The sequence below is a fragment of the Anolis carolinensis genome, chromosome 4 (assembly GCF_035594765.1).
Source record: "Anolis carolinensis isolate JA03-04 chromosome 4, rAnoCar3.1.pri, whole genome shotgun sequence".
Classification (NCBI taxonomy): Eukaryota; Metazoa; Chordata; class Lepidosauria; order Squamata; family Dactyloidae; genus Anolis; species Anolis carolinensis.
In genome coordinates, this window is record NC_085844.1 from 48,022,958 (window position 1) to 48,037,833 (window position 14,876).

At 41.1% G+C, this 14,876-nt stretch overlaps 1 protein-coding gene across 2 annotated transcripts in view; it reads left to right on the forward strand.

Annotated features, from left to right (window-relative positions):
- The first annotated feature begins 11,166 nt into the window (after nt 1-11,166).
- Nucleotides 11,167-14,876, forward strand: part of rb1cc1 (RB1 inducible coiled-coil 1) — an 81,195-nt gene continuing 77,485 nt past the window's right edge. For both annotated transcript variants that reach the window (XM_062980370.1, XM_062980371.1), the window contains exon 1: nt 11,167-11,306. The gene's annotated coding sequence lies outside the window, so the exon portion shown is untranslated. The remainder of the gene's footprint in view (nt 11,307-14,876) is intronic.

A 14,876-nucleotide genomic window follows, 5' to 3' on the forward strand; every position in this document is an offset into this window, starting at 1 on the left:
CAGAGAAAGAGGGATCTGGACAAGCTTCATGGACTTAAACAATCAAAGACTGTAATGTATATTTTCTTTTACCCCCTTTGTGAAGAATAAACCCAGTTTTTGAGTTAACTTCAGTGTTTTGGTCCTTGGGAGTTCCAGTTTCCCTAAAGGAGGGCAAGAAGCAATCCCCTGGGGAAAGATGTCACGTCCATGCCTCTTTCACTAAGAGTACAGCCCCAGGCGCGACGGCACATGAAGCACCACATAGAACTTGAAATATGAACAGACATTGGGTCAGAAAAGACATGAACCAATGAATAATACATGTGTTTGGTTACTACGGACTTCAGTATCAGCCAAATCCATAACAACTAGAGGATTTGTGAACATGTTGATTGTTCCTCTCTCAACACCTTCCTATTAATGACTCATATGCCTGTAATGGCCACTAAAAACACTGGGGGAAACTTGTTTTGTTGCTGTTGTTTTTAAAAGATTCAGAGAGTGACAAGCTAGTCTGCCTAACCTTAATACCAAGAGAAATATTACAATATAGGAGTCTGCAAGCATTTTGACAACAATGCCGTGATTAGTAAGAGCCAAGATATGTCTGTCAAGGACAAACTACCTTACACTTTTAAAAAATCGGATCATGAATTTAGTAGATGATAGAAATGCTGTGGAGGTCATTTATCTGGATTTCAGTAAAACATTTGATAAGATCTCCCGCAATATTTGAGTATTGTCAATTTAGACTCTGAATATATAAAAACACTCTACTAAACTGTTTGCCTGTTCTTGAGTTTTTCCCCTTTTGGTGGCTATTAGTTTCTGATAGGTTCAGGTGAACACTGAGATTATCTGAGTTACATATTTTGAGAGATTTAGGATATCGGGAAGTAAAAAAAAGAGGACACTTTCTTGCTGTTGTTCTTGTAGTCATCATAAGTGATGAATTTGGCTTTTCCATCTTAAAGAATAATCTTGAGTTTCAGTTCTAGAGAAAATTGGTGTATAAATAAAGATAATAAATATATATACAGTACGAAAAAATATAGCACACCATCTATTGAATTAAGAAACATTCCAATGTTTGTTGTGACTTTTCTTTTTCTGTCTATGTATATAGATTGCAGCACATCAACATAGATTTGGAATAAGAAGCAAATAATATCTTTTATACATTTTGCTTTGTTCTGCAACTACTGTAGGATGAAGATTATTGCCTTTAGCTATCCAACCTCAGTAAGGTCAGATATTCATTCCCTAATATAAGTCAAATATCCTGGCACGATATTATATCCTGAGGCCCTTCCTAATCTCATATCTACATTTGCTTTCAAAATATGAAAGAAGTTACAGCAAGCATGTCAAAGAATAAGGATCATTAGAGTCTTCCCTGAAAGAATGAAATAGAAATGCACAAAATATAGTATTGCTGCTAGACTAAAATAACAGCAAATGTCAGAGAACAGAAATCTCATCTTCCCACTTAATTATAACACCGAGAGTTGACTTCCATTGCTAGTAAGGGTAAAGGTTTCCCCTGACGTTAAGTCCAGTCATATCTGACTCTGGGGGTTGGTGCTCATCTCCATTTCTAAGCCGAAGAGCCGGCGTTGACACTTCTAAGGTCACATGACCGGCATGACTGCATGGAGTGCCGTTACCTTCCCGCCCGAGCGGTACCTATTGATCTACTCACATTGGCATGTTTTTGAACTGCTATAGACCTTAAAATGATCAGATGCCACCTAATCCAAACCAACCAGGGAAACTTTCTCACTGAATGAGCAGACAAATATAGGAGTGCACTGTTGAATGCCCTTTGCTTATTTCTCTCAAACGCCGAAATGGACAAATGGAAGAAAAATCTATGATGCTATTTCAAGAAAGTTGGGGGGGGGGGGAGCATGCAGTCTACTCATTCTTGGAGTTCAGTGTGCTTGGTGCCATTCATGCTGCTTCCTGGTCAATATTGTAAACTTGCATTTGGTTACTTCAGAATGATTCTTTAGATTTTTTTTTACAGTTGTTGCCATTATGTTAGACTTTAATGCTTTCCCTGAAAGAACAGGAAAAGCATAGAGGAAATCACAGATCTTATATAGCTAGGAAGTAAGACCAGTTCAAGACCTTTTTGATGGTAAGAGCAGTTTGAAAGTTGAATATGTTGCCTCAAAGTGTGGTGAAGTCTCCTTCTCTAGAGGTTCTGGAAGTCTCTTTTAACTTATGATTCTAAGGATGGTTGGGAAACTTCAGCAATTTCATCACCTTTGTTTTGGTGTGAAAGCTCTGCTGCTGTAGTCCCAGCTTTGTGCTACAGAACATCAAGATCCCATTGCAGAACTTAGTCACAAGACTCCATTTCCAGGGCAACAACCAGTCCTTTTCAGACCCAAGGATGTGGGTGGTTTGGGGCTAGTAGTCTCCAAACTTTGGTCCTCCAGATGTTTTGGACTTCAGCGCTAGTAATTCCTGCTGGCTAAACTTCACGGGGTTTCTGGGCATTGAACTTTAAAAAACCTGGAGGGCCAAAGTCTGGGAATCATTCCCTCTATCTGTGTTCCAAATAGATTGAATGATGCTAGAGCTTCAAAACCTGTAACCTCAAACATGCTGCCACCACTTTATTCTCCATAGCTAGAAAATGAAGCTGGGGCAACTGGTAAACATTATTGAATCTTATGAAGGATTTGAAGAGATCCTCAGGTGCCTCATGCCAGCAGTATTTTGGTTCTGACAGAATCACAAGACAAACAACATCTGTTTGTGGCACCTGCAGCAATACAGGGGCACTGGCCACTAACAGCAATTCAGAATTTGCTTCATCACTAAGATTTATCAGGAAGGCTGTCTTCTGTTTGTATATCCACCATGTCACAGATGGAAACCAGGACACATGTGGCCAAACAACATCAAGATGGCAAAGTTATTAATGAGAAAGAACAGTCTGAAGTGCTCTTTTTTTACCAGTAAGGGCAAGATTCCTCCTTCCATTCCCTGCTCCTGAGTTAACCACATGCAAACTCCTTTTTTACTTTGAACTCAGTTTGAAATAACTGAAGTAAGCTGAGGATAAAGGGGACAAGTAGAATGGAGAGAGAGAAACCAAGACAGTTTAAATAGATCTAAAAATTGGGAGCACAGATGATTAATTGGGACACTACATGCCAAATTGGGATGGTTGGAGGGTATGTGTTCAGTCCTTCTCTTCTCAACACAGATAAAACTACAGTAAATGTTCCCAATCTCCTAAACAATACAGAAAAGGTCAGGTATGCCCTTTTGTCAGCAAATTCACTAGTTAGTCACACAATGTTATTTTTAGTGGAAATGTGAGATGTAAAAACATTTTAGAAGAAATGTAGGATGTCAAACAGAAGCAATCCAGGAGCAACAATTTGGGATCTGCCGGGCTGTGGCGCAGCTGTTGAGCAGCTGCCTTAAATCACTCTGACCATGAGGTCATGAGTTCGAGGCCAGCCCGTGGCGGGGTGAGCACCCGTCAATTAAAAATAAAAAATAGCCCCTGCTCGTTGCTGACCTAGCAATCCGAAAGATAGTTGCATCTATCAAGTAGGAGATAAGGTACCACTTATAAAGTGGGGAGGCAAGATTAACTAATTTACGACCTGGAATGAGGAAGAGCCGTCAGTGTGGATGATGAAGCAGCTGCTCCCCCCTGTGGCCAGAATCGAACATCCCCTCAGAAGAAGGTTACCTTGCCTCTGCGTGTGTCTCTCAGTCTCTGTTTGATGTGTTTATGGGCATTGAATGATTGCCCTATGTGTGTTATAATGTGATCCGCCCTGAGTCCCCTTCGGGGTGAGAAGGGCGGAATATAAATACTGTAAATAAATAAATAAATAAATCTGCGGGGATAGAAACAGTATGCATGTAGTTTGTCATATGAATCTAGATCACAGCTCCCACCATTCTGCATCACTGACTCCAATGACTAAGGAAAATGTTTGAAAGACCAAAGAAAAATAGGATCTCTATGCTGTCTTTGTTCTCTATGAATGTAATTTCTCATTAATTAATTTCCTTCTAATATGAAGCAATGATTAATTTTAGCAATTTTTTTCTTGCTGGGAGAAATTATTTGAAAACTGTAATGTTGTATGTGGCTGTTTCATTAAAAAAAAACCACTTCCAGTGTTTTCTGCAGAAAACAATCATTTACACATATTGCACATCATAAGTATTGGACACATGAGTTGTGGATTTTTCTTGTGAGTTTCCTGGTGCTTAAAAATGTTTTGTTCAGTGTTAAAAACTATTTTTAATATTATTTCCACCTCTACTGTCTCCACAGGATGATTCACAATCCTTCCTATCCAACATCAGAGAAGGGGATTGGGCCATGGCATAGGGAGGTCAGGCAAGGCTTTGGATCTGTAGGCACCATACCTTCCTAGCCTTTGATCTCTCCAATATCCGTCTCCATCAAAGATGCCCATTAAGTGGGAAAAAGACCACAAATCTCAAGCTGACGACAGCAGCCTGAAAAAAAAATCATATAACAGGAGATAGTCCTTAGATTTTCCTGGTCCTAAACCATTTTAGAACTTTAAACTTACTGTCATCTTAAATTATACCCTAAAATAAACCAATTAAATCACAAATTGGGAAAAATATCCAAGGTTATTATGAAATACCACCTCATCAGATTCTTATTAAAAGCCCACAGTCATTTTTGGCCACTAATATTTTGAAAAATATGAACACACTGTGATATGGAGAATACTTAGATAGTGATGAAAGAGACTCATACTACAGTAACTTCTTACATAAGTTGCACACTATGAGATACGGTATTTGTTAGCATCACTGTGTTCAACAGAACTTTGTTCCAATTTTAGTGTATTTATGATGTGCAGTGGGGGTGTGAGGTGTCCTCTTTCATTAAATCATACAGCAAAGAAAAAGACAACTTATTATCTTGAGAAAAAATGTCATTTTTTCACAAAGGAAAAAAAAACCCAGAATAGTTCAAAATGCAAAATATGGCTTGAAGTGCCCTCTAGTGGCGATTTAAAGATCTTGCACTTTCCCATTGTTGAAAATAAGGTTATGAAACAACTGGACTTTATATAAAACAACTTGTAAGGAGGCAACCAACTCATGAACAATGTTTTATTAATTCACTGCATATGATAAGACAGCATGTTCAGATAAAAGGAAAGCCACAGTTTGAATTGCCATATTTCACAGCAAGTAGAGAAATGTATGAAAAATTGGCTGCCACTATTGCTTGTCTCAATAGTTGAAGTACACACAATGTGAGAAATAATACCATTTTCTACAGAACATAAGATGGCTGTAATTGCACTTATATCCTGGTCATGGGCTTCTCATGGGGATTTTGTTAGCCATGATGAAGACAAACTGTACAACTGTGTAGGTCTTTTGATCTGATAAAATATATTGTGGTTTTATAGGACACAGCTACACTGACTACTTAGGTTGGTTCCGAACTGGAATAGCAGAAACCAGTTTTACTGTGAAGATGGCTAGATTGATTTCTATGGAACCTGTTCAAGGACCAAATGGCGATGACACGGCCACAGAGGGTGGCCTCAAATTATTTCCAGGACCTGTAGTATCTGCAGGTTGACAACTGTTGAGAATGCAGGGTTTTCTTCCAACTTCCACAGGAATGTGCCTGTGCAAATCAGTGGAGCACTTTGGGTGGCTGCCCAGCAATTAGTATTCTGTAGAATTGCTTTCGCTGTACACTTAAGTACAGTACTCCATTTTAGTACACCATCCATCTTTGCTTACTGTTTAAAGAGCTTAAAATATGCAGCAGTGCACTTTTGCAGCATGGATTGTATAGCCGCTACACTCTGAATGTCGCATTAAATAGTCAGTGTATATGTGGCCATAGAAACCACAAGCCCACGTCACACTTCATATACTACTTATGTAAAGTGAAGAACTGCTGAAAGGGGTTGTATCCTAACCTTCCAAGAATCAGCATAGATATGGGGAAAACCTTTCATGCACATGTCTATGCATAAACATTTACAGGTCTGGAGTTCTGATGGTATCAGGTTGCAGAACCCAGAGATGCCTCCAGACATGGGGCGAAGAACATGTAGTCTACCAAATATTGCTGAATAGCAACTTCCACCAGGCCTAGGAAGTACAGCCAATGGTGAGAAATTACTGGAACCATAGTCCAGCAATATCTGGCGAACTACAAATATTGGCACCACTGCCAGATATGGCTAGAAACAATTACTAGTATTATACTGCCAACATTCATCTGAAGCATATACTTTTGTCTCAAAATACAAATAAATGGTGTTCAACATTTGTAAAACATCATTTTTTGCTGAAACAAATGTAAAGAAAGTGTGGATATTGAAGCAAGAGCAGTTTCCATCGTTATTTGTATTGTACGATCTAATCTTGCATTTCTGGTTTCTCTTTCTTGCAAATAACATTGGGAGAAGGTTGTGGTTTTCAGATGATCATTTGAACTAGAACAGGTCTATAGCAGTCTCGAAGATATGTAGACAGGGGCGGTTCACCCCCTAGGCCAACTAGGCATTTGCCTGTGGCGCCATCTTGTTGGGGGTGCCGTTCAGGCAAATCCTGGCTCCAGAAGGAAGGCCTCGCCAGGAAGGCGTTCTGCGCTTCTCTCTTCAGCAAAGCACCCAGGAATGTTTTCCTTCTCGCCAGGAAGACATTCCTGGGCGCTTTGCTGAGGAGAGAAGCAGGCGCCGCTTTTCTCCTCAGCAAAGCCCCAGGAACATCTTCCTGGCGAGAAGGCAAACGTTCCTGGGCACTTTGCAGAAGAGAGAAGCGGGCACCGCTTTTCTCCCCAGCAAAGCCCCAGGAACATCTTCCTGGCGAGAAGGCAATCATTCCTGGGTGCTTTGCTGAAGAGAGAAGCGGGCGCCGCTTTTCTCCTCAGCAAAATGCCGAGGAATGTCTTCCATCCTGCACTGTGCGGCCCCGCCTCCCGCCCCACGTAGCCCCGCCTCTCGGGGGGGGGGCGCCAAAATTCCATTTGCCTACTCCAGAAAATTACTTAAGGACAGCCCTGTATGTAGAACATAGTCAGCAGCCAAGAATATAAATAATAACATCATTCTGGAAACTATTAGGAAAAAAGGTGCCATTGGATCTTATCCAAGTAGGCCACAAGCTGAAAGGCAAGGAGATCTTGAACACTTTAGTCAACAAAAGAATAATCTGGAAATGAGATCTTTACCAGCCAGGACGGGATGAAGAATAGATGGAATATTTATTCCCTTAATATTTGTATTCCTACTGAACAGAAAACTGGATAAAGAGAAAATCGAAAATATTGTGACAGAACTGGCAAGTAGCATGAACAAAACAAAGCATGCTAGAGAATGACTGGCATGGGCAAGATGGCTTTTATGTTGACTGTGTCAGCGAACATACTTCATTTGGCAACTGCAAACAATTCATCCAAGAACTCTGTTGTGTAAGCTTTAGATATTTTGTAGCTCATCTAATCGAATTGCATTTGGTGACTCTTCCATTGTCAGGCATATGGGACACTGCCAGAAGATTTGGTCTCTATATCAAAAGCAGGATGCAGTGTGACCAGTACTATATATAAGGTAGGAAACAAGGGAGAAAATGCACACAATATTCTGTAAGGTTTAAAATAAGTAAAACTTACATTTATTGTTTTAGTAAATCCATCTTGCATAGAAAAGTAGATAAAAATACTTTATATTTGGTACAAAAGCTCTTAAATGCTGGCTTTTCTGCAAGCTATCATGAGTAATATAATAATAATAATAATAATAATAATAATAATAATAATAATAATAATAATAATAATAACTTTATTTTTATACCCCGCCCCAGCTCCCCGAAGGGACTCGGGGCGGCTTACATGGGGCCTTGCCCGATAAAACAATCAAATATCAAAACACAGCAATAAAACAATTATCCAATAAAAACATCAATTACAGTAAAAACAATAGTTAAAATCAACATAAAACATACAATATTAACACAGGAGACTAATTCATAAAACCCAGGCAAAGTGCAGAATGTGCCGAAATGGGGAAGGTAATTTCACAGTTGTAATGGACAAAAGTGCAATATAGTAAGGACATTTGTGGCTTTCTTCCTTTCTAGACAAATGATCATAAAACACTAACTTTTGAGAAGAAAGGGAAAGTTACTTCTGTTGGGAGGGAAGAAACAGGAAAGAACTTTGCTACACAGGTAAATAATAACTGAAAAAGATGAGCCGACATGCAATCTGGAACCCCATCAATCTCTCAATATTGATGCCTCTTTGATTTCAACATGAACACAATGTTCAAGGGTTCACTGTAGCTTGTTGTTAGAATCACTCTGACCAGGAGGTCATGAGTTCGAGGACCGCACGGAGCCTATGTTTGTCTTGTCTTTGTTCTATGTTAAAAGGCATTGAATGTTTGCCTATATGTGTAATGTGATCCGCCCTGAGTCCCCTTCGGGGTGAGAAGGGTGGAATATAAATGCTGTAAATAAATGAATAAATAATACTCAAGTCCTCCTATATACAATAGTATAGTAAAATGGTGTCCCTTATATAAAATGGGAAAATCAAGGTTTGCTTCTGGAATTTTTGCTTTGAATAAATTTGAAGCCATTGATGGTTGTATTTGTGGATAATGGAATCCATGCCTAACTGAACCTGCTTCCATGTAATCTATGCATATTGCACAATATCCCTGCAATGAAATTGAGCAATTTAAAATGACTCCAGCCACGTTAACTCAGGGAATGCCTTGCTGCAGCATAACATTGGTCAACTTTAATATTTTAAATGGGGGGGGGGGCGCTTCGTCATTTGATAACAGCAACACTTTTAATTCACTGTGAGAATTAGCACCATCTACTTCTGCATCTTTTCATACAATTTTGAACACAACCTGATTACTTCTCCTTCAAGGAATTTCCCCCAAAGGGAAAGTACCTATCAGACTAAACCCCCAGAACCCCCCAGGGTTCATTCACAGGACTGTTATTCCACTATAGGTGCCATAACTGTATGCTGCAAAATCCTGAGGTTCGGAGTTCTTTAGGTAAAGGTAAAGTTTTTTGCCCTGACATTAAGTCCAGTCGTGTCCGACTCTGGGGGTTGGTGCTCATCTCCATTTCTCAGCCAAAGAGCTGGCATCCATAGACACCTCCAAGGTCATGTGGCCAGCATGACTGCATGGAGCGCCGTTACCTTCCTGTCGAAGCAGTGCCTATTGATCTACTCACATTTGCATGTTTTTGAACTGCTAGGTTCCCAAAAAAGGGAAACACTAAAGAATGCTCAAACTTTAGTACAGTGGTACTTACTTCAAATGCCAGTAAGGCAATGCAAGGTAGAATCCAGCAAAACATGGAGTGAGAGTTGCCAGATGTACAAACTGGGCTTAGAAAAGGCAGAGGAATGAGAGACCAAATTGCCCATATCAGCTGGATAATGGAGGAAGCCAGGGAGTTTCAGAAAAACATCTATTTCTGTTTTATTCTAAAGCCTTTGACTGTGTGGATTATAATAAACTATGGCATGTGCTTGGTGGTATGGGGATACCAAGTCACCTTGTCTGTCTCCTGAGAAATCTGTATAAAGACCAAGTAGCCACAGTAAGCACAGACCACATAACAACAGACTGGTTCAAGATTGGAAAAGGAGTACAGCAGGGCTGTATACTCTCACCCTACCAATTCAACTTGTATGCAGAACACATCATGCGACTTGATGAACCCAAGGCTGGAGTTTAAACTGCTGGAAGAAACATTAACCACCTTAGATATGCAGATGATACTACTTTGATGGCTGAAAGTGAGGAAGAGCTGAGAAGCCTTCTAACCAAGGTGAAAGAAGAAAGTGCAAATACTGGGTTGCAGTTAAACATAAAAAACCCAAGATTGTGGCAACCAGACTGATTGATAACTGGCAAATAGAGGGAGAAAACGTGGAGGACAGACTTTGTATTTCTAGGCACAAAGATTACTGCAGACACAGACTGCAGCCAGGAAATCAGAAAGCGCTTGCTTCTTGGGAGGAGAGCAATGACCAATCTTGATAAAACAGTGAAGAATAGACACATCACACTGGTAACAAAGGTCTGTATAGTTCAAGCAATTGTATTCTCCGTAGTAACCTATGGATGCGAGCGATGGACCATAAGGAAGGCTGGGCAAAGGATGACAAACGCTTTTGAACTGTGGTGTTATAGGTAAATTGTGAGAGTGACTTGGAGAGTGCCTGCATGAAGATCAAACCAGTCTATATTTTTTGATGTGTGTGTTTATATTGTAAGCCTCCCTGAGTCCCCTGATGGATGAGAAGGGCAGGGTAGAAGTGATGTAATAAATACATAAATAAATAATATTCCAGGAAATAACGCCGGCTGCTCACTGGAGGGAAGGATATTAGAGGCAAAGATGGAGACACATCATGAGAAGACAGGAAAGCTTGGAGAAGTTAATGATACTGGGAAAAGTGGAAGGAAAAAGGAAGAGGGGCAGACCAAGGGCAAGATGGATGGATGGTATCCTTGAAGTAACTAGCTTGGCCTTGAAGGAGCTGGGGGTGGCGACGGCTGAGAGCGAGCTCTGGCGTGGGCTGGTCCATGAGGTCACGAAGAGTCGGAAACGACTGAACGAATGAACAACAGGTTGGTAGAAGCTGTAGCTGACAGCGGGAGCTTACTCCGCTCCCAAATTCGAACCGCCGACCTTTCGTCAGCAAGTTCAGCAGCACAACGGTTTTACCCACTGCGCCGCCGGTGGCTCCTCGGGGTTCTTTAACACAACACAATTAAAGCATTGGGATTCCGTTACCATGGCTATATCCTATCCCAGATTAGGAATTGTGGGACTTAAAGTCCAAAACACGCATAAGGTCGACGTTTGCCCATGCCTGGTCCAGGTTTTTGGTGTGCTGCAATTCACCGAGGGAGCCCTTCCACTTCCGCATAAACTGGGAATACACTCTGGCCTGTTTCTCTATGGTTCCGCCTTCTTTATTCCCTCCTCTCCGCCTGCTTTTCCGGCCTGTGACTTACCCAGCGTGCACCGCGGCGGAAGACAGTGACGACAATAACAAACAGCGGCGAGCAGGGCGGCGCGTCAAGAGCGAGCGAGCGGGGCCTCGCCGCACCTCGGAGTCTGCGGCTCCTGTCTCCTCCGCCTTCCCGGAACCGGGCCCTTCGGAGGGAGCCGCTGTCGAGGGAGGGGAGGAGCTCCCCGGCCCGGGATGGTGCGCGGCGGGGGCAGCGGCGCTGCTGCCCGGCTGTTGCCGCTGCTGCTGTGGGGTTTGTGGCCTCCCTCAGGTAAGGCGCCGCTGCGGGGCCAGAGAAGGAAGAAAAGCAGGAAGGCAGGCGGCGTGGACGGTGGGTGCGGAGGGCCCGAAGGAAAGGCCTTCCGCGTGAGACTCGCTGATCCCCAACTCCCGGTCCTTTAGGTACTTCAACTCCCAGCAGCCTCAGACTTTTCAGGGTCGGGGATTCCGGGAGTTGAAGCAGAAAACTCCCTTGATTTGGAGAATCGTTGGTGGAGAATCGCCCGGAGGGCCCAAGTTTGCCCATGCCTGCTCTAATATCATCTTTCTCCTTCTCTTGTGTGTCTTCTCTTCTCGTTTTTTCTCTGTGTAGGAAAAACTTCTACTCCTGGCAGTCATAGACCCTTCAGGCAATGCCAAGGATTCTATGAGCTGAACTGGGAACTCATGGAGGGCCAGCGTTTGAGGCACTGGTTCTCAACCTGTGGGTCCCCAGGTGTTTTGGACTTCAACTCCCAGAAATCCTAACAGCTGGTAAACTGGCTGGGATTTCTGGGAGTTGTAGACCAAAACACCTGGGGACCCACAGGTTGAGAACCACTGGTTTGAGGAATCACTGGCCTCAAAACTCTTATGTTTCTTCTCAAAGTGTAAGGATGAAGGGGCCTCTCCCTGTGAGGCAGAAGCCCAAACCTGTGACCTCCAAATCTTGGTCCTCTTTTAAGCAGTTTGGACTTCAACTCCCAACAGCCTCTGGCCAGTGGTTAAGGATTCTGGGAATTGGAGTGGAAAAATTCCTGAAGCACCACAGTTTGGGGAATCAGAGATCAAGGCCCCTTTCCCATCTGAATAAAATCCCACATTCTCTGCTTTGAACTGGAATATATGGCATTGTGGACTCATGTAACCCATTTCAAAGCAGAGAATGTGGGATTTTCTGGGTTATATGGCTGTGTGGAAGGGCCCCTAGAATCTCTTGGTGCTTTTCCTTCCCTTGTGTGTCTTTCCTTCTCTTCCTCTCAATGTGTGGAAATGAAGGTGTCTCTCCATGTGGGGGTATAATCCAAACTGCCGAGCCCCCCAATCCTATAGGTATTTTGGAATTCAACTCCCAACAGCTTCAGACACTTCGGTCAATGGTCAGGGATTCTGTGAGTTGAAGTTGAAAAGTTGTGGAGGACTAGAGTTTGGGGATCACTGGTTTTGAATATCTTCTCTCTAATCCTCCAGGGATTTTGGACTTCAACTCCCAGCAGCCTCAAAACCTTTGGCCAGTGGAATTCCTTCCTTTGTATCATCTCTTGTGTGTTCTCAGAGGGGTGCAGGATCCCTTCTAAAACTTTTAGCTACAAGCCGGATGACTCAGCCCAGCTGCACTTTTGTTGCCCGCCCACAAGACTTTGTTATGAAAAGGAGCACTGTGGTTGTTTTTTTTCAGGTGGTGGCTGCTACTGTTGTTGTTCTTTCTTTCCTTCCTTCCTCACCCAGTGCTAGAAGTTTCAAAAGGCATTGCTGTTCAGTGCTGTTTGGTGTTCCCCACCAAACTTTCCTTGCCTCAAAGTTTAACCCTTTTGCATTCAGGACTAAATGTAAATAACAACTTATCTGTGGTTCACGGTGTGCTTCATCTCAGGGTGGTTTTGGTGACATTGGCACTGCAGTTTGGAATGTGGTTGAATTGTGTCACTAGGTGATTTTTCTTTTTCTACTGCATGCATATCATTATATAGTGGGAGATTAGGAGATCATTTTACTAAAGCTTAGCTGTTGACAACAGAATATACCATCCCTTTGGTTTTCCCATAGGTACAAGAGTATTCATCATCTGCTTGTACATATTTGAGGGAATTAAGGGAAATTAAACATCACAAAACAAGTCTGACTCATGACCTTACCAGTTAATCTCTAAATCTCTATTTAACACCTCTTTGTCATATTTGCATACTTGCTAACATAATCCTGTTTGACTTGGTTGGATCTGCTTGGGGAAAAATTTGGATTGAGTGTTGTAAATTACGCAGGACATGTTATTAGAAGTACCTATAATAAATAACTACATCATTGCTAAACACACACACACACACAACAATGAGTAATGTTCAGAAAAAAATGTAGCAGCTACATGAGGATTTCCCAGTGTGAGTGCCATTCTAATTGGTTTGTTTTTAAGATTTCCCCTAAACCCTGACTTGAAAAAAATGTGTTTTGTTTTGTATTTTTGTGTTGTCAAAGGCTTTCATGGCTGGGATCACAGGGTTGTTGTATGTTTTCCGGGCTGTATGGCCATGTTCCAGTATTTGTATTGTATTTTTAAATTATTTTTCAGTAAATATGTTTTATGAAGAGAAACTTTCCCTACCAAACTAATAATCAAGTTTACTTTTCTGATTTAGTCATTTCTGGAATATTGCTTGAATTAGTTTTGTGGTGACTGTTGTATAAGCCCCATTTCCAGTAGGGGTAGGACATTCTGTTTGCATTTTTAAATAAATGATAATTTCTCTCACCCCATGCATATTCCTTCTGTATTCCCCCATATCATAAGCACTTTGCATTACAGAATTTTATCTATCTATATGGTTAAAATCTACATTACATCTGCAGTATGTTTTATTTGTTAAAAAGACCTATGATATGCAAATCTCTACAACGTAATGTCTTCAGGTGACATAGGCTAATATACACAGTAGTTGTGTAATTATTGGTCACTGTCGTTGAACTAGCAATTAATGAATGTTGTAGTATGTTTACAGCTATCTAGGGCAAAGGGTAGCATTTAAGTAATTATGTGTATTTCTATTTTTGTGATGGCAGTGGCTTGTGATTGTAATAAATTTTGCTGTATTTTAATTAGATGTACGAGCTCAAAATAACATGACAGTTACGCTAATATAGTTTACAGAAAAAGAAAATGCTCTAGCTTTGATATTGCCACTATTACATTATTTTATGACCAAGTATATGGCATGGAATTGTTTCACTTGCTAAAGAGTTCATTGTTATATAACATTTCTCTTTAGTTAGTGTATTGTTACTTTTGTGATTAGCTTAAGGATTTTAATATGTGATGACTGTTCCCTATTCATGTTGGGTGATCTGTATTCCATGTGTATGCATGCTGTTTCTTTCATGATATGTGACAGTAACATACCTCATAAATATTAATGTATTCTCTGTGATACTTTCTTTCAGTAAGTTAATGTTTTTACCCAGGGCACATTTTTATGTTGATCTATATAACTGCTTTGAGAATTTTCTGAAAAACTCTCAACATAAACTAAAAGTTGGAGTCCTGTGCTTATTCAACTGAAAGTAAATCCCCCTGGACTTCATGAGATATCCCATATTAGATGCTATGTAACTTTAAACGGTGTATGAAGTTAAAATATAATTGAAAGATGCAAAAGTGACTTTTGGGGTTACATTCAATCTTAATTCTACTGAATCTAAACCATGTTGTCATAGGAAAGAATAGCATCTATGGCAGGAAATTCCAGGATAATCATAAGAGGATAATGGAATGTAGTTCTGTATTATTGGCGAATCTCCTTAAGTTCACTCCAATCAATAGGATCTCCACCTCCTCTTGTGTAATAATATTTCAGTCTGTAAGGGGTACTGT